This window comes from Aphis gossypii, chromosome 1 (assembly GCF_020184175.1).
Source record: "Aphis gossypii isolate Hap1 chromosome 1, ASM2018417v2, whole genome shotgun sequence".
NCBI lineage: Eukaryota > Metazoa > Arthropoda > Insecta > Hemiptera > Aphididae > Aphis > Aphis gossypii.
Genome location: NC_065530.1, coordinates 31,475,991 through 31,499,349, shown reverse-complemented (window position 1 = coordinate 31,499,349; position 23,359 = coordinate 31,475,991). Strand labels below are relative to the sequence as shown.

At 31.2% G+C, this 23,359-nt stretch overlaps 1 protein-coding gene across 1 annotated transcript in view; it reads left to right on the top strand.

The window, feature by feature from the left end:
- Positions 1–4,742: 4,742 nt before the first annotated feature.
- The window catches only part of LOC114125491 (uncharacterized), a 73,101-nt gene continuing 54,484 nt past the window's right edge, over positions 4,743–23,359 (top strand). The window contains exon 1 of the mRNA XM_027989167.2: positions 4,743–5,042. The gene's annotated coding sequence lies outside the window, so the exon portion shown is untranslated. The remainder of the gene's footprint in view (positions 5,043–23,359) is intronic.

The window sequence follows — 23,359 nt, the reverse complement described above, 5'->3', positions numbered from 1 at the left end:
AACAAATATCTATATATAATTCTATGTAATTAAAAAAAGATATTTTTATTTATTATTTTCTAGAAAATCAATTTTCTTAAAAAATGTTTTTCTCTATTTCATTATAATAAAAGTTTTACATTTAACCATAATATTATATTTAGGTATTATTATTAATATTGTGAAGTCTCCACTCATGAGACTTTTAGTCGATAAGCCGATTATAAAATTGAAAACTTACCCTCACAAATTGGCAACTTTTTACTAAATTTTTTCCGAAATCGTGTAATTGTTTTGGGTACAAAACAATATTTGTTGTCACATAATTATAGTAGTCTAAAATCGTGTGGTGAAAAGGTATACCGTCCACTATTGTAATTCGCCCAAAAATAAAAATAAATAATAATTTATTTGTTTTTCCTAATCTATAAACTTTTTAATTATTACTAATATTCTTATATTAACGTTAAAATTCAAATTTACACTATATTCAACAAAAGTATCACATGTTACAAGTATTATACACACACACACACACACACACACACACACACACACACACATATATATATGTATAAATGTGGTACGTCACAAAACGTTGACAAAATGTGTGACAAATAACGTAAAAACTTTTTTGAATAATTCTACAGTTTGTTGTCATGTTGAAAAGAATGTACCAATGTATATCCGCTATAAAAATATATGAATGCTAGTATTTATTCGATTATTATTACACAACGATTTTATAATCCTTGAAAAAAATGTTAAGGTTAAATAATTAGGTACCTATGTACTATGTAGCCCAGAAACGTCGTGTCCTGTACAGCCACATTTTTGTTTTCCCGTTACCATTTTTAAACCTCCCAAAATTATTACACTTATTATAATATGTTATACATTATACTGTTTAATAAATATTTAAACCATCGAGGTGATTACATGAATGAGTTTTCTGTAAAGTATAAAGTATATAAAAAATAAAAATAACTTATACCTACCTATTTAATCGGGGTGAGACATATTCTCCCACCCCAGAAATACATATATTATCTACCTATACCTTTACCTACCGTTAGCTGCACGATTATCGGTATTCTTATGAGTATTTACGTAGGTATATAAATAAACAATGGCCTAACTGTAAATGTGGGCTTAAAACCTATCCCATAAATCGTATAGTCTTATTGATGACGGCCTATAATATGTATTATATTATAATCACCTAACCTAGGGAAACTTTATATTTATTATAGTTTAATGAACATACCTAAGTGAAATTTTTTACGCGCGAGAACGTGTGAAAAAAATTCGAATAGTTATTAAATGAAATGAATGAGATATATTATTATACCTACACGGCTACACGTATATTACTATATACTAGAATTTCGAAACGATCGAGAATGTGGAATGCAATATAATTATTTATTAAGACAATAAAATATTTAGACGTAGGTATGTTTCTTTTTAAATACCTACCTAGCTTAGATATATATTTTGCTTGAACTGGTAATTATTTAAGTCATAACGTAATATAAATCATTTTTTCAATGTATTTTATACACTTTAAAATCAAATATTTACAATACCTACGTAGTATTCAAGTATTTTAAAATAAAGTAATGAAATGTTTTAATTTCTAAAGTTTTCAGCTATAATGTTGGAATGAAGTAGTTTTTAAAGAAATGTAACAAAAACAACTTATTAAATTATTTATTAATATTAATTTATTATCGTGGTTCATTTACTATTAAATTTTAGTTTAAATAAAAAAATGTAGATGATTATTTCCCAAGTAGTTCATAATAAAACGATATAAATATATTATATTTCAAGTAAAATTTCTTTGATGTCTTATCATATTCAATTTAAGAGCAATTTTATCCGTTTTAAAGTATACTTCCGAGTGAAGTGTTTGTTACATATCAAACGAAATGTATACGAATACCAATAAAATTTTATTAACAATTTTTGACTTTTTGCTTATAAAATATAATAATATAGTATTAGTTTATATAGTTTTTACTTGTTATTGAGTTATCGACTTCAGATAATATTAAATATAAGATACATAATAGGATTTTAAGTGAGATAATGACGTAAAATGCGCGATAATATTATTATTAGTTCTATAGGAATAAAATAATTGAATGTTGAATGAGAAAAGTAAAAAAAATTTCTTAATGAAATTTAGTATATGATGTATAATAAGAAAACACATTTTTAATTATTGTTTTTAAATAATTATTGTAGGTATTACAAATTATAATAACATTAATAATATAATATTATTAGTTAGAGTAATTGTCTTTTTTTCACTATAAATCATAATATAATGAAATTAAATATTTGCTTAATTAATAATTTCATAGTACTATATCATAGTATATTATTGACATTATGTCAAATATAAAAATTTAAGTTTAATATAGGTACATAAAGTTAATTAATCGAGTTCTGGTAATATACTTTCAAAAGGATTAGATATATTAATACGAATTAAGAAAAAGTTAATTTATTTTCATTAAATTAAAAATATTATAGTAGTCAGTCAGTACTTCAGTCAAAATCATGATTTACTCATTCGTTATCTTTATTATTATTATATTATACAGGTAATATACTAATATGAAATCATTAAACAGTGTATACACTATACAGTAGTCACTTGTCAAGCAGTTTGAATAATGTATGTATTATTCAGATAATAAACATAATAAATATAACAGTTCATTGAATATTAAAAGTTATTTCCATTGTGGTAAAAAGATTTGGGAAAACTGTGATGATAATTTTTTATTAGAATTATTTTGTTTTATTATTCAGGAATTAAGTCTAAACCGTTTTAATGATTAATTTATTGACATAGAATTTAGTATTTACTACTCAAGATTGGCTCTTCAGAATTATTATAACTTCAATAAACATTATAAAAAGTTAAAATTACTTAGAGATCAGAATTTAGGATCTTAGGGAATCTCAACATTATTTTTTAGTTTATATCCTTCTGTATGACTGTATAATTATATAAATCAGTATTGATAGAAATATTACAAATTTATGATAAATGTATTTAACACGGCGTTTCCTATAGATTAACATATAGACATTCCTGCATAGGCGAATAGTAAAATCTTATAAGTTGTATTTTGCATATTGTATTAATATAAACAGCTAATTAATTTACGCACTTAAGGCATTATGATTTTCTTTAATGCTGTTTACTCTTACGACGTCTACAATTAAAAAATAATAATTATGTTCTATAAGAATGAACAAATTATAGTTATTTTAAGGTTTAAATTTAGATTTCTAAAAAAAAAAAATGAAATCTTAATTGTTTTTAATTTTATATATGTATTAAAATAATTAATACGATAATTTTTATTATCTAAATTATTACTTTTGAAAAGTGAATTTATTTGTATAAGATTTAGTCATACAGTCATTTATGATTCTTACTATTGATATTTTCGTACAAAGGCCAAAGACATTTTGATTTTACTTTTTTAAAAGTTTTGTACCATCAACCTAACCATCAGCGATAATCAAAAAGTGCTAAACTCGGGATTGTTTGGCAGAATTTTTAGGTACTGCGGTATGACGAGATAATCCATGTAATACTTTTACAATTTTAGCATTTATATTTTATATAAGCCGTATGGTTCGTTGTGTTAGATTAACAAAATGTTTAAAACCGGAATATTATGATTTTGAATTTTAAAATATTGTTTATTTATCATATTGTGTTCTTTTCAAATAATATTTATTGTCAATAGTTAGACATACACATACTTTATTTTAGTATTTCGTTTCAATTCTATGTCACGTTTATTTGGGTAAATACTATACATTATTAAGAATGTTGATAGAAGAATGGATTAAATTTCTTTGTGTAGTTATTATCTGATTTTGTGTTTATTGTTATGAAAAATATGGGTTTGATATCTGTCAAATCATGATGCACATAATGTTTTTGAAAAAAAAGGCGAAAAAATAATCTTTGAATGCACATAATATAATAGGTACAACGCCGTGTTCGAAGAAAAAAAAGTTGAAATTGAATGTATTTTAAATTTTTATGGATAAAGTTGTTAACAAAAATATTATAGAAATGTATATTTGTAATTTATTTGTTTTTTGCTAAGCTAGTACTCACACAATATATTTTACAGTTAAAAATTATTCTTTTTTTACGAAAAATAATGTATAGGTATTGTAGATCGTATATAACTATTAAAATAAAAAAGAAATATTTTGTGTTATTTGTGTGTTAAATATTAATTTTATTAAATATCATCTTTCTAGCACAAGTCAAAATTCAATTTTAATTCAACTACGTAGGTACCTATATGAACATACTTTATGATTTAAATTATCCAAACGAGTAGAATTGTGTATTATAATAAAATCCAAAACCGAGAAAAATATAATCTTAAGTATTATTAATAACGGAAGTATGAGAAATACCCAAGTATTATAATACTCGGCTATAACAAGCGGTAACGTTTTAACTCGTAAGTACAAAAATAAGATTAAATATTCTAGTAAAACCATCAAAAATGTTTCGTTCACGAAAGGGTGTGATTTAAGTACAGAAATATAAAAAAAGAATATTTTTTAAAACTACATATATTTTAAACCACGTTTTGTTATCAAGACGACCGCCCAATGAAAACGAGCACTCCTCTTGAGTCACAGGAATCATCGGGGAAACCGTAGTAAGCCACAACTACTCGTAAAAGATACAAAACGAACACAGCGCACGAGCAGTCGGGTCAGTATATTCTTGCGCGTCGGCCCACTCACACGCGCGCCGCGTGTCTACCACCACCACTTGTTCTCGCGTACACCAATTGCACGTGCTTCGCCGAATCGTGTTCAATAACTTTATTTTTATTTTTGTATAGTCGTAATTTTTTGTGTCACTGGTTTATGAATTTTTTATTTAACTTTTTTAAAATATATGAATAAGAAAACGCAGGACAAGAGGCGAAGTTGTCGATTGACGAAACATAATATATAGTATTATCTACCTCGGACAATTTATCACATATTTAATCGTAAGTTTCAGAAAACGTATTATTATTTTTATAGCACTTTAATAAAATCAATAATTAATGCAAAATCATGAACAATTATCGAGATGTTTAATTTTTAAGTTGCCTTACTTAGTAAAATTATATCATTCCAGTGTTAGCTATTGTAATTCAAAACAATTGTATTCAATTAATTCGACCTAGAAGATTGATTGTGTTGAAGAAGCTCTTTATTATTAGATTTTTAAAAAAAAACATTAATCGTGTTATTGGTCAATAATTATTTTATTCGTAAGGATTTGATTTTTTTTTTTTTGTTTTTGGAATAATTACTTTTGTACGCGTTTTACCGGCAAAATTAGAGCGTGACCGAGCATAATATATAGTGTTAGGTGGCGATTAGCTGATGGTGACTCTATCTTAAATATTTTTTATTTTCACAAACCAAAATCTTAAATAAATCTTTGCATGATTATAACGGACCATTTGGTTTTGTATTTACTAATTATTCATTATTTTGTTAATTTTATATGAAACAAAAGATTTCTAGTGACTAATACAAATTTAATTATCTTGTAACTCGAGGGCTAAAATTGTTCGAGGTATAAAGTCGTTTATATGAAAATGTAGTTGTTACCTAGTTATTTACATAATTTATTAATGGAACAAGTCGTTAAAAAAAATAACTTATATTTTAACTAAAATAGCTTAAATAATTTTTTCTATTTAAACTTTTAGTGAATCATGTTTTAATGATTCTATAAAATAAAATTATCTTTAAACAAAATGTTGTTATGATAAATTTAGTATTTATTTATTTAACTGTATTTTTATTATAAAATTTAGTATTTTGAAAAATAATATTCCAGTTAAAGATATTTTACTAATCATTGTATTGTGATAATTCCTTAAAACAAAATTTACCGAATTATGTTTTATTCTCCCAAAAAGTTGATTTAGGACTTGTATTTATTCTTTACTTATGGTTGTCAAACAATGTAGGTACTTGATATTTTATTTTGTTATTTTGTTGATTTTTAGTTTATCGGTTGTAATAATAATATAATATGATATATTAGTTTTCCTTATGAGTTCTTTAATTCGTAAAATTGTATATTTATGACTTTTTTTTATTAAAAAAATATATATTCTTTAGTACCGGTCGTCAACCTTCTCCGTGTATTGTCACCGCGTTTAAGTCTCTCCCGCGGTTACATTATGTATGAACGGATTACTTGCTTACAGTGTGTTGTATTGAATAAGTATTAAAATTGAATTGTGCACCGAATTGATTTGCTAGTCCCTTGAGCGTTACAAAGTTAAATTTCTTATGGTAACTTATATAATTTGGTAAAACGACCCAAATATTACATTCTGACAAATGAAGGTCAAAGTATATTGTTATATCGGATATTTTATAGCGCATAATAGAAATATTACCGATATTTTAAAACAGCAATAGTTAAACTGAGTAAAACTTAAACTATAGAATACGTAGATGATATGATATTAGGTATAGGGACTCAAATAAAGAAATTATGACCATTTACAGATATAATAAAACATTTAAGTTAATAATTATAAATAATACGTATTATGTATTTAGTTATTAGGTAATAATAATTGTGAATTCAGTTCAGTATGGTTAATATCGAGTAATTTTTTTTTAACTTGACAACTAGCTGTGTGTATATATGTGTACGTGTGTGTTCGTATGTGCAAAAGGTATGTGTATAATGTTCATGACAATACTCGTATTGGCCGGAGGTCGTCCCATAAATCAAGAGACATTCATGATGGCACCGAGAAGAAGCAGGTCCACTAAGAGATTTTACGAATAGATAATATAATACCAAACGCCAGGGGGGTGGCGAGGGGAGAGAAATACGGTCTGGACATTGTTCTCGCTGTAGGTCGGGGGATAAATGAACTCACGAATCGATATGTGCTCTGAAGACATTATGTTGTTATTTTTTTGTTCTCAGATTTTATATCCTTGTCCTTATTTTTACCTGTCCAACAATAGGAGACCATAATGTACCAATAATCTTTAAACATTGATTATTGTAAATTATTATTTTTCATGATATTTTACAATATTATTTCCATCCGGTATCCACTGGGATTAACAACACAATTCAGTATCTATCTAGAAAAAAAATCAAATTCATGTAGTTACAAATAATAATAATAATAATTTCAATAGGTCTTAAGTGAGTATTGACAGTTTCTTGATATGGACATGGGACTTTATTTTGTAGATTATTGAGTGTCCCAATATTGCTTTATGTATACAAAATGTATAGAAATATACAATTTCTTTTTATAATTATTTAAACTAGTTTGTTGTTCAAGACTTAAATTTCTGCGACATATAAAATAATTAATATTTTCCGAATATATCAAATATTACACAGTATAGGTATATATATATTATATATATCGAAATACATACATTTTTTGGAAGTAATAATAGAAAATTTAAATTAATTTATAGAGTAAAATGTTATATTTATTTAATGGTTCTAAGTGATTTAAAAAAAAATATTTGTATCCACTCAAATTTGTGTTATAAAACAAAACTAAATATTTGAAAATATTATTAACATGAAAAAATAATCAAATTCGTGTATAATAATGAATTTAATAATAATAGGCATGAAGTAATTTACTACAACACTAATTTAATTTCCAATTTCGTATAATGACATTCATTTTGTAGGTATTTGTAAGTTAATAGGTGTACATATTTCCGAGAACAAAATTATCATTATAAGTTTGCAATTTACTAACATTTTTTATTTTACTTCGGTATATTGTTTATTATATTTGTACCATTCTATATGAGTTTTATTTTATTTTTTACAAACATTTATTGTTTATTGTTGAGATGCTTATATTAATTTATTATAGGAAGGTATATACAGTGCATGAACTGCAAAAGGTTAATGCTTATTGCGATTTAATTATCCATAGTATGACGACATTTGTTTTATTAAGATTTTAATATATCTAAGATTCTAAGATCTTTATATGTTCATACCATTAAACACGTTATATTATTATTTAACCATATCGAGTTGTAGCTCTCTGAAAAGACATCAAACAGAAAAATCATTAAAAATAAATAAATAATTTTACTGAGATTTTTAATGGTATATTGGTATTTGGTATGTGCTTATTGAATATTAGAATTGAGAATTTAATTTACAGAATAATAATTTAATTTTTAACAACTTTTAAGAATATCATCACGATTTAATTATTTTCATACATTTATTGTATGGATACGAGCATTAAAAATGTTTAAATATTTAAATCTATAATCTAGATTTTCACCATAATATAAATATTATAATAAATGAATGTAAGTATATTTTTTTGATTAAATACATTTTTACAATATATTTTTTACAACTTGTACACTTAATTATTTTAAAAATACTCCAAAACTAAAGTTGGTAATGGAATAAAGAAAAGTTTATTTTTCATGAATATTGAAACATTTGAAACGATTATTAATAAAATCATATTAAATTCACAGTACCACACAGATGTGTAAATTTTAAATAATACATTTATTAGTCATAATTCGTTGTTATTTGTTACTTATTAATTATTAGTTTATCTAAAAACAATTAATTTCATATTATATAGGTACAGCTTGCTTGAACTCCAAAGAATATCAAAACACAACAGTTAAATTAACATTTCAGTATTATATTTTATCGTTAACAATTAAATATTTTGACATTGATGTCTACAATGGACTGGGTTTTAAATGTATACCTCCGTTCTGTTACGCCATAAGACGTGTCCAAACCTAATCTATGTATAAATGGCTAGATTACTTTTATTTATTAAATTAATACAACGATTCTTTTATTTATTATTCTCTCGCAGTATTTCAGAGTAGCCTTTAAAATATTTAGCAGTCAAATCTAATCGTACACAGCGCATGGCATAGGTACAGCGTATAACGTGTTTAATATAAGTATTTTTTTTTTTTTTTATTCACAGAGTAAGCTGTACCTATAGATACACTCACATGTAGATACTACTCTTTTTTTTTTTTTTTTGTTCGATGAAAAACGGCCCAAGGCACGAAAAGTAATTACTTGTTGCGTTTAATGGCGACAATAAACATTTTTTTTTTCTCTTACGAAACAATGAAATCGGATTCAATGAAAAGAGTTATGTAGAGTACTCCCTTATGTTATACAATACATGTTATACATGCAAAACAAAAAACATATAATACAAATCTCCCGTCGGTTTCTTTAAAACGGCTTTTCGGGTCCAGAGAATTTGTTCTTATTCTATTTCTTTTAATATTTCAAAGGTACTGTGTATTAATGTAGTGTGTTCGTGCATGCGTGTGCGTGTGTGTGTGTATTATCAGTCATTGACACCGGGCACACACATCTCGGATACGTATACATAATATATAATACCGTCCATACGCACCTATACGTATATATAGTCTTTGACGATTATACTAAGTCGTCCCCTTGCCGGCGGTTTTTCCACTCACGATCTCCATCTCCGCCTTTTTAATTATGCTTCGTGTAGCGCACGAATTCTGAAGTTTAAAATCCGCGCACCGTCCATTATTTTATATGGGTTTTTTCATACTGCGGTGCAAAATATTATCACTACTCCGCATAAAGCTACAGACGGAGAAAAGCGAAAGTTGAAAAAAATATCGAGTCGCGCTGTGCCGCTGTTGTGATACCATCTGGATAATTTGATATCTTAAGACATTTTTTGTCACGCGTATTGTAATTGACCTGGGTCAATATAAATTATATTCGAAAAAAATTAATGACTTAGCTACCTATTTCATATGCTTGATAAACGTTTGAAAAATAACAGTGCATCTAAACTTAGTATATAATATACATATAAAACGTCTATTTTTTCTATGACTTTATTTTGAACCGACTAAGATATTTTAATGATTCGATAAGGTATATAAAGTAAGTCTAAAGATATTAATATAATATATTGAAGTTTTCTTGTGTATTAAGAATTATTGCTATATACACACCGTAATCAACTTATGTTTAGCTTATTTGACCTGTTTTTCTATTCCAAATTGAAAATAATTTTTAGATTTAGTACCGTTATAGTCATGGATCTGTTCCATAAGTGTTATATAGTATAGACAATATATTGTAGGTAGTCGGTAGTCGGTACACACATAATATTATATATTATCAAAATATGATATTTTTTGTTGTTGTTTTTTTTTTTTTTAGTACCCGTATATTATAATCAACAAATGAGAATAGAAAATTGATTATCCAGCATTTTTGTACATAGGTACACGTCTATTTAAATTGGATTAATGGATCACCATGATATATTTTGACATGAGGTTGTTCACGCATACACGCGTTAAAATTCAGAACAAACACCAATACACCGTAATGTAATAAATATGCTCTGATAGCTGAAACTTTAACGCACGTTTACGTTACCATATTCATAAATTGTATTATATAGATTAATAACATTACGCTGATAATAAAGACTAAGAGATTTTATTATAGAATTATTTAATTTATCTTCAGTGTCGGTGATTTCTTTTAAATTTTTGATTTTAATCGAATGTTCTCGTAATAGTTACATTTATCGTGTATAATATGTAGATAAAATATTTTTAATATTTTTAATAACGTGTTGTGGCTGTCATAATATGCAGCTTATTATGTTATGATATAAATTATACATAAATAATAAAAATACACGAATGTTCATTGTTCTTTTATAGTTCTGATGTTGATTTGAACATCTGATTTTTATAATTTATTAAACGTTTGCAGCTTAATTACAATAATTATTTTAATTATATAATTATGTTTTAGGATGTCTGTACTTTCAAGTTTCAATAAGTTTTCAAAAGAAAGCTTTTTTTTTACTAATGTTGTCTAATATATGCATAAGTCGCGCTCACGCGTAATATTATATACGTATTTATATTATATTATACTGACAGATAAAATGTACATATAAATCGAATCAATACATATTTTTCGAGGACAATGATCACTCTATACTCGTTCGAGTGTTCACTTCGAGATGGTTAGGGCGCGCAAGAGGAATAATAGACTTTGGACGACAATAAATCTTGTCTGCTCCTCCACCCCTTCTCTCCGAGCCGTTGTTCTCCGTCAATATTCCAAACGGTTGAATTATATTACCTATATGATTACAACTATTATTAATATAAGAAGTCGATAGTTGATGTACCTGCAGCTACTATCATATTTGTCCACGATACACAGCGGCGAAGATACGGTCGATGGTCATTCCGAGTCAAATCGATTATGTACGCGCCCGAAAGTGTTTACCGCGCGTATATAATACAAATAAATAACACGAAAGAAAAGAAAAAGACCGTACAGCGCGAGAGATATGGGCTCCGGGTGACGGGCGGTGGGCATGGGATAAGAGGAAAGGAAATATATTATGAAGTATATGGGTGTTCGCGTGGCTTATTTGTTAATTTGAAATCGGGTTAATAGCCGAAAATATCGTTACACAACATCTGGTCCTTGGTGACCTTGCAACATACTCATTTCCCATGGTAATCATAATATGTGTATACACGTCCTAAGGTAATATATGAATGGTCACCACTCAAGTGCACACCCGGTCGAATAGGCATAGTCGGGGATGGGCGGCGGCAACGGCCCGCGGCTGCACCGGTAGTGGTGTGATTTCGTGGTAAAACACGGAAGATTAATAATATGACGTCCAGCTGGCGAGTCGTGATAAAATCGTAATGGTAGTATGGATATCGTGGAAACATTGTAAACACGCTTAAAAGTTATTTTAATTTAGTGTAGTCAAACGAAACGTTTTTCGAGAATTAAATCCCGACGTACAGATATAATATTATATACATTATACCAATATAGATACCTACGACTGAACTCAACGCGTATAATATAATAACGAAGATTGGAGGTGTCTAAGATTCTTAATACATTTTTTTTGTTGTAACGTGATTTTTTTTTTTTAGTTATAAAAATAGTTAATTAAGGTTTTTTAATATATAACGTTTTGTAATCGGTTCAACGCCACAACTCGTGATGATTATAATACCTCAACGATATTATTTTAATATACAGTACAAAATAAAATAAAACTTCGTGTACATTCATAACATTTAGAAAGAAAAATTAATTTGGGCGCTTGTAACATAAATCTAAACATTTTTATAGATTGAATCGATGAATAATTGTGTTAATCAATAAGGAATATATACATTTATTATACCTATTTAATTTACATTGAAATAAGCAAAACACTGTTCTATGGCTACCGGAAGTTAAATTTATGAGGTGTAAGAATATTTTTCCTTCAACTACAATAACTTATAAATCGGTATTATAATAAATGGTCAGTAAATAATTATTTTCTTATTTTTCCAATACACAATTTAAATTTAATATTAACGTTAAATTTATGAAAGTCATCTATGGAATATGTTATATTGCCTAAGGGTTTGGGGGCTTGAGTAAGAATTATTTAAATACCTATACGTCTCCCATTTCAAAAAAACCATTTCACTTTACAATGTTTAATAGTTATACCGCAGAAAATAGAAGGCTTTTAATTTAATTTATATTTCCTTATTTATACTTTTCATTTTCTCTACTATAATTCATGTCTACATACATCACATCTAATGTGATTCAATTTTCGAAAACCACGAAAGTAAAATATATATGAATAATTCATAAGCAAGTTGAAATATTGTTTCTCCATAACAGTTTGTTTTATTATTTTTGAGATTTATGAATTCATTTCTTTTAGCTCTTACACGTATTATTACGACTTAAAATCGAATTTAAAACAAACAAATCGATTATTATTATTTTTTTTTTTTGTATGATTATTTAAAGAATTTCACTGGCGTAATTGATCCGACAATATCATAATATCATGCGTATCATATTATTACATTAATATGAAACATGCAAATTTTCAAGTTGAGTGGAATTTATTTAGTCTGCCTCGCGGCTATTCCTAAAGGAAAGTTGTATACGTTTACGCTTAAAAGTCGTTTTTATTTCCGCTTTTTCTTTCGGACCCTATTATACCTATTAACTTTTCTACCTATTTCATAATCCAAGGTCTCTCGATTTTTTTGTTTCTACACCTCTGCGCATATTACCGCCGTCCAAATTACCATTTTAACGGTGCAGTTCACGCGATCCACATCGTAACGAGTGCCGATTATGCGTTCTATAGCTGTATAACGTGTTATCGTCCAGCGTTATAAATTATCGCATCGTCGAATGGCCCGATGACTTTTATATTGTAATTTCGTCCAGGAGTAATGTGTGCGACTCACCGGATCGTCTGCTATATGTACGTAGCCATTACACTGCACCGATCATATTATACTGTATATTATTATATCCGTACGTATACATATTATAAAAACGTCGTCTGGAATTTTATCTCCTTCGTCCGCCGTCGATCGTTTCGCAACACGCTGTGGTCGTCCGTGCGATATTCTCTCGGGGACGTTGTTATAATTTATAACCCACTTAATGTAAAAATAAATAAATAGAAATAACGATAAAAAAAAAAATTGTCTCGAGACAATGGAGAGTACGTGCGTAAACATCTGTGGCGTGCGTACATAATAATATTAATATATTATATTTCATTTAAATAATAACAATAATAATAATCTCCGCATTATTACAATTCTATATTGCTATACACAGTGCACCTTATAGTTAGTGTAGGATATACGCTTTCTCTGAAGTGCAGTACTCGTATAATAATATACATGACCATTATACGTAGACCGTCGTCGTCGTAGGTGTCGCACGCGCCTCAAACAATATATTATTATTTTACAATATTATTATATAATAATAATATATCCCTCGTATGCATTATTATCATAGCCGACGTGTACCCGTCCCCCGCGTAGCCTTGACACTGACGTCGTAAAAATATACATAATTTACTCCTCTTACACCCTACTCGTGTGTCTATGAGCTGCGTATTATCAGCTTTATGTGTACGTCTTACACTCCGAACGGGCTTATAATATTATATTGTCGAACGTTACGTGTACCTATGTATTGATATTTTGATCGCGATAACGAGCGTACAAAATATCAACTCTGCTGCGACGGGGGCGTTTCAAAAAAAAAAAAAAATTACCAACAAGAATATCATTTATTTACGTCATTGTATTGTGACGCACGTGCGCATAATTCATCTACTTTCTTCAGAAAATTTAGAAATTATCGTCGAAACACTATGCACCAATATTATAATAATATATAAGATTGCAACTATATTATAACTATCTCTATCTAGATAAATTATCAGCTATTTATTTCCAAAACTGTTATAAAGTAGTCATGTATCGTATCGTTTATGTAGTAGGTATAATAATATTATACCATGTATGTACGAGTTCGGGAGCCGTGACGGAGGCCGCACATCATGACTATGGAAATATATGCGCGTATGTGCCATGTGCGTATACACGGGAACAGCGAGGTGTATTATAATATATATTATTATATCGGATGATTATTTTGACTATCGCGTTAATCAGTAAACACTATTAATTAGTTTAAGTATTTTAACGGCACGTAAATTAAAACTGGAAACATATATTGTAATGTGAGTTTTTCGTACGGAAAATATAACTGCACCATACCTACTCTGCCATCATGATTTGGTTAGCGAGCGACGAGGTAATCATTATTGTCGGTGGGACATTTGAAAAACTCGTACGACGACGCACATTATAATACACGCGTTGAAACGAAACCGATTTTTGACTTTTGGGAAGACGGCGGTGACCCACAGACAAAAAAATTGCCCGTACGATTGTGAATTTAAAACCCCCGTGCAGTGGATACATAAATCGTTCGATATTGATAGTGCGATCTGACGAGGAAGAGAAGGAGAAGGACGACGACGACGACGACAACGACGACGAGTCAATGCGCGCAACCGGTTGTCGGTCGGGCTGAGAAGAGCTGCTGTCGGAAAACGCATACGATTGTATGCATTATACCGCGATCGCCCGCTGTTAATTTGTATTAATTAGACGGAGAGAAACGTATGGCGTATGGTGTGCGTACAGTAGTATTAGTAATGGTAGTTGTTAGTAAAATAAAATAATAGTATAATACTCTTTGGTCATTCCCCTCGCTGCAGGTGTAATGATAATTATGAAGCGCGCTGAACGAAAACCGCCGACGAGAGCGCGCCCGCGAAAACGCTCTGCCGCCGCCATTTCAACGCTATTGGCTAATTGCTACTGCTGACGCTCATTTGCATATAGGTACTGATTATTCGACGCGCTATAACACTATACGGCACACACAAATGAATATTATCGTTTTTTTTTTTTATTATTATTTTTTTTTTAAATTATAGCGATTTTGTTTTTACGCTTTCGACACGTTTAAATCTCGCTCGAAACGACGTATATCTAATATATTATAATGTTATTATTGTTACATACTTGCGCGAATCGTATGTAGAACGCTCACACTACGCGCTATGTATTTAATATTATACATTGTAAAATAATTTCTTTGTAATATTGTTTTTTCAAAAGTTGAAATACAAACTCTTAAGTGTTTAATATTCACACGATTTTATCAGCTATTATATTATAGTCATGATGATGTAGAAAAAACGGAATTCAAAATTAACGTTGAAAAATCGATTTTAAGTTCGTTTAAGTTACTTTTTATACATACGTGTATACTCTTAGGCTTTCTTAAAGAATATTTGAGATTTTTTCCTGTGTTGTTTGTACTGTTTGTATAGGTCTTATACACGATGTATTGTGCAATTATTATTATCTCTAATTATAAAATTCCCACGTTTCCCCAATATCTTTGTCTTTATTATTAATTATTTCGTTTCAATATCTTCGCCGAACGACGATATACATAATATGCAACGGTATTGTTGGTTGCGAGTATTACAATAGGGAGGTATACATACTAGTCGTGCATTATACTATTGCACTATGCCTAGCTCTATGCGCGGCGATATCATAGTCCGTTAAACCTAACCGTTATTACGTATAGCAACAACAACGAACGCGTCATCGTTCGCAAATGTCCGCGTGGTTCGTACACAATAAATAATAATAATATACGCACAGGGACGCCGACTTTATACAGACGACGCTCCTGGTGCAAGACGAGAAACGCGCACAATCAGCTCGCCGACTGCGGTGGACGATTCGGTATGTACCTATGCGATTTATTTCTCTGGATATGAGTATTGCCATTATATTTATTGTGGTCGCAATCCAAAAAAGGACATTTTATAAATTGTGACCATATACTACGTTACTGTCACAAACCAAATAATGATTTTTCTGTAGGAAGTGTTTGCCATTATTATATATTAATAAATTGAAATTTATTTATTGCGGACGGCTGTTCGCATGATGTGGGTACACTATACTGAGCTGCAAATATCTCAAACCAAAAACTTCAATAACCATCACCACCCAATACTAATTCTGAACACCATAATCAACAACCAGTCACTAAAAAACTGACAAAATCACCACGTTCAAATGTAGGTATACAAATGTAACAAAAGGTCAATATAATAATTTAAACCAAATCCTACTAGGTATAAATTATAATAAATGAAAATCAAATACTACTTCTTAAATTCCTCGATGTATATTCGATTTTATTATCTCACCACTGTGGCAATGTTTTCTTAAGTCTCATAAAAACCAAAAATGTCAACTAATAATAATAGGTACATTAAAATTTTCTCCTTGTACTAACACACGGGATGGTGAGTCGTGACCTAAGATCGTCTAACTCTTTCTATCCATCACGAAGTTCCGTCAATGGATAGCTCCTTCAACCAAATCTCCCATCTCTATATACGTTTTTTTTATTTATTTTATCCATTTTATATAATATCAAACATCAAGTAATTTACAGATTATACAATTCTTAATTTAAAAAAAAAAATTACAGACGGTAAAGTATTTTTGTTGTTAAATTATTCGGCTTCTTCGTCGAAATCACTGTTTTATGTGTCCATTGTTTTGATAATATATATCGTTGTATATGTATATAATATATATAATAACATAATGTACATAGGAATATTTATGTTTAATTTCTCGGAACACAAATAATTGAAAGCTATCGAATTTCTGAAATAAATTAGCATATATAATAATCGCGCACTCCGCTTGGTTTGAAAACATATACATGAAATCGTAAACAATAAACATATCAGCGTTCGACATAAACCATAAACTATTACCGAGTGAATAATATTTTTATTTTTTTAAAAATCGTATTTGCCGTAACCCTGAAAAACAATCACATATTGTATTCCCCTCGGAATACGGTTTAATATGAGCTCCACGTCGACGACTGTGGCGGCGGCGGCGATGATGATGATGATGACGACGACGATGATTCGGTCGGAAACTTCCTACGATGCTTAATCTCGAGACGCGTCCGGCGCAACTGGGTTTCCACGGTCTGATAAACGACTGCCGCAGACGATTGCCTATATAATTCGACATCAACATTGCTGTTCTAGTTCATTACACCGCCGCGGCGGTGGACCTCCGTCGTCGAGGATGTGACGCGCACACTCTCGCCGCCGTAAATAATAATAATAATAATAATAATATGTGTAGGTATATATAATAGGCGCCATTGTCTGTTTTGATTTTTTTTCTTACGGTTTTTCGATTTCCCTCATAGTTGCAGACTATCGTCATCGATGTCCCGGTGTTTAATAATAAAATATATACTGCGACGTCGTTTGCGCGAAACCGAGAGTATATACCAATACTATACAGCATATTATATACATAGATATATACCTATAATATATAATATTATATTATATCCGTTCGTTCATTCATGAGTTCATCGCACGGCGCACTCGTATTATTATTATATATTATATTATATAGGACGACACAATATAACAATATATTAATACTCACGTACATATATATATATAGGTATATAGAATTCCGTGCGTTGCGATCATAGACTTAAACGTAGCCCGTAAGTATACTCGTCTCGGAGCTGTGCTACCAATGTATTATACATATATATTGTGTACGATGTCGCCTGCAGTCGACTGCCGCTGCAGCTACGGATATCATTCGAGAAAGGTTTTTCTTTATTCTCTTATTATATTATTATATTCCACCGCCCCCGCTACATCGAACCGGAGGATGATATTTTAAGCCCCTACACCACGACGTGCCTATATCGTTTTACATAACACATACACACACACGCGCATTTAATATATAATATACAAAAAACATTGACCTTTGTCGTGTGATGCTGCGGCGGCGTGCATTCGGCTCGTTTATTTATTTACTTGTCTTTGTTCGGGTCGGTCGCGCGCGCGCGTATACTTACATACATACGTACCTTACGTATATATATATATACATATAGCAGGCCACGACAAATCGCGAATGCTGCGCAGCCGCTAGCTGCTTATAACATTGTTGAAAACCTGATTTTCAAACTCCACATGCATTATTATCGTGTACATTCTGCTCTCTGCTCCGTTTTTAATCTCGTGCGGCTAATAATCCGTCTTATTATTATAATAATATTAAACATCGACGCGCGGGCAGAGTGCCACCAGCTCATCGGGCGACGCTCCGGACTATACGAAACCCGCGCTTTTCGGTTTCGCCGCGATTTGCAGGCGGCACATCCGACGAAATCCTACCCACGGCGGTCAATTATAGATTTATAATAACGCCAAGACGCTATTATAATTACTATATACTCTATTGCTGCTGCTGTTGCTGCTACTACAACAACTACTGCCAATAATAATAATAATAAATAATACATAAGTATTGCACTCTCGTCGGGCTTGTTTTCAGTTCTCGTTAGGTTGTGTTGATGAAATAATCCGACAGAGTTGTCTGCGAGCTCCGTCATCGATCCCCGGCAATCCTTTCGAGAAGAGATTAACTAAGTGTCGTTTCGACGGTTTTCCTCGGATAAACGAGGCGCTCGAATAATTTTGTAATCGAATACACCGAATCGTATATATCGCTGCATATTTATTGTCACTGTCGTGTAGTAAGTCGTATTCGTTATTTTCATCGATTTATATCAAATGGGCGCGTCGTTAAAATACAATATACATACCTACAACTCTGCCGAACGATTACATTAAACGCGTATTTTTAATTGCTTTATTATGGCTTTACGTTAAACATACGTCTTAAAACTACTATATTTAAAACACTAACTGTGCGTTGAAACACCATTACTATTTGGGTTATAATTTTCGTTCGTTTATACCGCCAAAATATTATACGGACGTCACTATTAAAAAACGGCACCTTTTTTGTGCTCTCAAACGTTCAGGTCTTTTCTTCGTGTACAGTGCATAATATACATCACTAGCGTTGCTGTATAATACATAGGTGTATATAATATCGCACTAGTTCTTATACGAGAAACCTGTGTTAGTCCTCGGATTCTATACCCCAAAGGCGGTCATGGCGATAATTTATACGCTCGGAGGACTCTCGGTTCGGACGAGATCTCTGCGGAGGATGTCGCGAGAACTGCAGCAGGTCGTCGACACGGTGACGTGCGGACGGACGATAGTCGTCGCAGGGAGACTCGTCGCCGCAATGTACACACACGCGCGCTAGACCCCCGTAGGACAATCAGTAGCCGTCGGAGAACAATCGTCCGGAATGCACAGCGCTATAGAACCGCCGCCGTCGCAGCGGTGTCGTTTTGTTTCGTCGGCCACCGCGATCGCACGAGCCGCACTGTCGCGGTCGTATCGTTTTTTTTTCGCCGGTTCGATTACACAACGTACGCGGCGTACGCATTTCGGACGACTTTTAGAATTTCACAAAACGACGATGATTATTATGTCGTGCAGAGTGCTGTGCGTTCACGCGTCGGGGCCCTCGGAGGCAGATGCATACCGGCCCGATGCGTTGCACTCATTAAACGATTCGTGAAATTCCCCTGAAAATCATCGGGTGACCAGACGGTGGCGGAGCACGTGTCCGCGCGGCAGTGGCGTATAGGAAGGTCAAGGAAGACCGGGCCGTACTCGTCTGAGATTGCCCTACAGCATTACGTGAGATAACGCCGACCGCGGGGAAATTAATCACGAACACGCACGCGCTCGTTCGCCCGAGTGAGAGAGAGAGAGTACGAGACGGATATTATATGTTTATATTATATTATATATTATATAATAGATTTATTACAAATTATGATTTATCGGAGGCGTATAATATATTATATTTTATCGGTGTATACTCGGTGCGCGTGCACGACGAACGGCGGCGTATGAATCTTTGGATTTCTGTTAAAACTGCTAAATTGAGTCATCACCGTCGTCGGTTCTGTTTTTAGTACGATTTCCTTTTCTCCTCCGATTCGGCGGCGGCGGCGCGCGCGCTGTTTGCATGCGTAATTACATCGTGTTATGGAATTTTCGTTCACGTATATAATAGCTATACACACACAACATATTGTGTATATTATTATATGTTTTTGTTTTTCTTCCGTCCGTCCGCGCGTTCAACCGTGAACAACGGGTCCGTTTTTTTTTTTTTTTTTCGGGAACTAATTCACGTAAATCTATACACAGTGAAAACGCGCGTGTCTGGACTTGAACGCTTCAACGTCGTCATACTGGTACGGCGTTATCGTGATATTTTTTTAGAGTGATGTTGTTGCGAATTCTGGAACATAGGTCAAACGCGGTGTGGTACACTTACAATATTGGCACACTGCTGCTATGATCATTCGACCAGGAAGCGTTTAAAAAGCTAATCCGACGAAATTAAAAATCATCTTCATATATGACACCGATATTATTATTTTTATACATAACGCACGCGTATAAGTTTTTTTCGAATTATGATCCAAATCTTTTTTTGATCTTATTAACTACGCATTTAGAATTATTATTTTTTTTTTGCATTAATAACAAGATTGAGCATTAACCGTACCTAGTTAGAGTATAAGTCGATTTATTGGTAGAGTAGAGCCGTTGAGGGCTGACGAGGGCCAATCCCTACGTTTATCTTCCTAAATACGCCATTGGCTTAATTTAATTGATTACAGTTTACCGCCGTTCGGTAAAAACAAATAATCGACTTTCGAAGTATAAATAGAAATAAAAGTGGTCGCTCAATAGATCGGCTTACTATTCCTAGTCGTTTAATCGTTATATTATTTGGATTCGTCCGTAATTTAATTGACCCGTTCTGCAGCTAGAGACGCATCGTAACCAAACTGTGTCATCACCTCCTATATGTATACATATTATTATGTTGTGTTTTCATTACGCTTGTTTTTTATTTTATTTTATTATTATTAAAATCACGTCGATTATTAAACGCCGCGTGTCGACCCCGATTCCATTTTATGCGCTTACAAATATATACGACTGTTCCGTCGCTCTATGTGGTACGAGTTCCCGAATTTCGGGACAGCGGTATACCTATTGGACGTTACACCTGTTATTATTTAATTAAAATAAAAATAAAAACAACACGAGTGAAGTATTAATATACGTATATATATATATATATAGGTAAATAAGTATTAATGCATTTCCAATAAAACGGGAACCGATGGCGAAATAGTATATTACCTGTATTGGCTGATGTATTCTAATATTGTGTTAATAATAATATATATTCTATAATATTATGTTAATAATAATATATATTCTAATATTATGTTAAAATAATATATATTCTAATAATATTATGTTAATAATAATATACTAGATTTTTGTGAAATATTAAGTCGCATTTTATTTTGAGAACATCCACTACCTGTTATAGAACACTTAATAATATTATTACTGCTTGTGGAATCTGTTAAAAATATTGAATTCGAGCATTATTTTATTTTATTTATATTTTGTTTTTGATGATATACCGTTAAATTATCATAAATGTCCTAACTAAATAAACCCATTGACTATTTCATCGAGTTTTCCATTTAAATAATATTTACGATAATGCCACAACCGGTTTTTTTTTAATTCTTTGCATTTTAAATGCTGAAACGAAACAGAATATTATCTTAAGTTTAATAATTTTTATTTAAATTACTTAAGTAATACTATTATAATACAAATGATCTTACTTTTTTTTGTTTTTGAATATTGAATATATATCATGGAATTGCTGATGGGATGTTGGTGGTGCCAATTTTTAAATAAAACTTATTATGTTAATGAGTGAAAAAAAGTAGAGAGATGGCATTTCTTATCACGAAACTTTCTTCGATTTTCATCGATCTTTGGAAAAAACTATAATAGTAATATTGATTCGAGTATCTCGACGTCAATCACGTGTGATGTTAAAATGCCAACGAAACGTCGAGCAATTAAATATTGCGCCGAGTATGGAAGAAAAAAAATACGTATGCAATATGCATTGTTGTCGTTCGATGTACCTGCAGTAAAGGCAGGTACACATGATATCGTTTTGCGCTTATATAATAAACATATATATATATATATGTATACGATCAGATACTGTATATTATTATATTACATGGTCAGCGCACACAAACTGCAGCGGCGGCGGCGGCGGCGGCGGCGGCGGCAGCGACGACGACGACGTTGATTACATTCTGTGTATAAATTAAAATCGAACTTGAAACACACATAGTTCCCGAGTCGTGTGACCGAGGCATTTATTCCCGATGCGCGCGTGTAAAGTGTGTGTAGCTATATGTAAAAATCGTGTTTGCCGCTCTTGTTCGGGTCGTGTACAGATCCCTATCGGATCGAAAATGCATTTTACGCGCACGCACGCACACTTAAACGCGATAACGACTGCAACGACGACGAGATGACGCTCTCGTCTCGGAGCTTATGGTTTACGACACGGAATATAATAATATCAATAGGTATAGGTACCAGCTAATATATAGGTAGGTACAACAGCGTTTTTGATTCCTTATTACCGGAATAGCCGACGGACGGATGCTGACGAGTTTCAACGAAATTATGTTTATATTTATCTGATTCACTCGTTTTGTTGTCGTGTATATTATTATGCATATTATGGTAAAACTGCAGCTGTATAAATAACGTTAATTATAATTATATACCCTCGCGACAATGCTCTTCGATTGTTGTCTATGCACGCACCTATACACTGTTATAATATTATACGATGTAATAATATTATTTAACGTTATAATTTTCACGGACCTTAACACTGTACTAGGTAGACAGTATAGGTATAGTCTACGATAATATTATAATATTATACCCGTTCAGTGCGA